Here is a 1,485-nt window from a genome sequence, read left to right as displayed (position 1 = left end):
GAAATCCACTTGCAAAGCACCATTCCTAACCTTAATTATAAAGAAAGAAAGCAGCAAAACTGAGTCAGGACCAGCTACCTACACCTCATTAGTCTAGCACTCCCCACATGTAAGGGTGGGGTTAGCTTAGCACCGGGAGCCCAGAATTATCTCAACTTCAAAGTATATGGGACATTATATCATTAGCCTATGTAACATCGTGGCCTATATATGCAAATCAAAGCCCCGCTCACAGAAAGCTTCAGTAGGTTTTAGCAACCTCCAATTATACAGTATGTTCTTGAATGAGCCCTTAAAGGTTAAAATGACATTCCATGATGGGAGTATTCTCGTTAGAGTAGCAACGTATAGCCATCATGTCCCAACAGACTTGAATCTAAATTTGCCCCTCCTGAGGCTTTAGCCTACTTTATAAGATGGGCAGAGGTTAATAATGATAACAGTAAATTAATCTGAAGCGAGGGTTTCTTTTTGTCTTCCAAATGAGTTATTTCTGGTTGTAAGAAAAAGGTGAGCGGGATATTTAACAAAGAGTAAAAATAAGATAGCAAAGAAAAGTCACAGCCAAGGTTGTTTGAGAAAATGGCCTAAACTTCATTTTATTATTCAGGCCCTGAATGTGTCCTTCCCTCCAAAGAAAAGGGATGACTCGAGACAGACATGAATGAAACGTAAAGCTTATGACTTATTTAAGTGTATAAAGGTCATTGTACTTTCTTACATCTTATGTAAAGGTCTGCCTACACACAGGACATAGTAGATACTACTATTGTTTACACACACACACACACGTTAGAGATGAAAGTAAGCAGAACTTTCAAGCTCTAACAGAACTGAAACTTTTTGCAGTGTACTTACTTACTTACTGTGAGTGTCGGGGGGGGGGTCTTGATTAATTTGAGCTACTACACACAGGCAGTTTATATGTGTGATAGTATCTCAGTGCTTGCATTTATCCCAAAGAGTTTTCCCTGTTTAGACACTCCCAATAAACAATGCTTCTGTGTGACACAAGAAAGCTGCGAGAAACACACACACACACAAACTAACTCTGCTGCTAATTGCTCTGCCATGGCTTTTACAGTTCATTTGACATCGAAGGTGCTACATAGTGTCGATGAACATGTGTAGTGTTTTTAGTGTGACTGTGTGACAACTATGTGCACGCATAACAGCTGCTGTGGTAGAGGGTGATGGGCAAGGTGTTAAAGAGACAGATAGTTGGTGAAAGGTAGGAGGGGGAGATGTGTAAGCTGATGAAATGCAGGATAATCTTAGCCTAGGGCAAGTACACAGTTATTTGTAGTGTGTGTATGTGAGTGGGTGGAAGGTGATCAAAACTTGCCTTCACAAAACGTACTACTTTTGAACTGCTTGTGTAAGCATCTTTATGTGCACGTGTGTGTTTGTATAGTAAACAGCGAAGTGTTTAACAAAATTTTCCATTTTAGATCTTTATGAGCTGCACATACTGTATGACAGGTC

At 39.9% G+C, this 1,485-nt stretch overlaps 1 protein-coding gene across 1 annotated transcript in view; it reads right to left on the bottom strand.

Annotated features, from left to right (window-relative positions):
• Window positions 1-1,485, bottom strand: part of jarid2b (jumonji, AT rich interactive domain 2b) — a 100,205-nt gene that overhangs the window by 26,019 nt on the left and 72,701 nt on the right. The gene's annotated exons all lie outside the window — the stretch shown is intronic.

The sequence above is a fragment of the Morone saxatilis genome, unplaced genomic scaffold (assembly GCF_004916995.1).
Source record: "Morone saxatilis isolate NCDOM2014 unplaced genomic scaffold, NCSU_SB_2.0 Contig9, whole genome shotgun sequence".
Lineage (NCBI taxonomy): Eukaryota > Metazoa > Chordata > Actinopteri > Moronidae > Morone > Morone saxatilis.
Note: the sequence above shows the minus strand (reverse complement) of the source record. Positions and strands in the feature narration are given on the sequence as shown.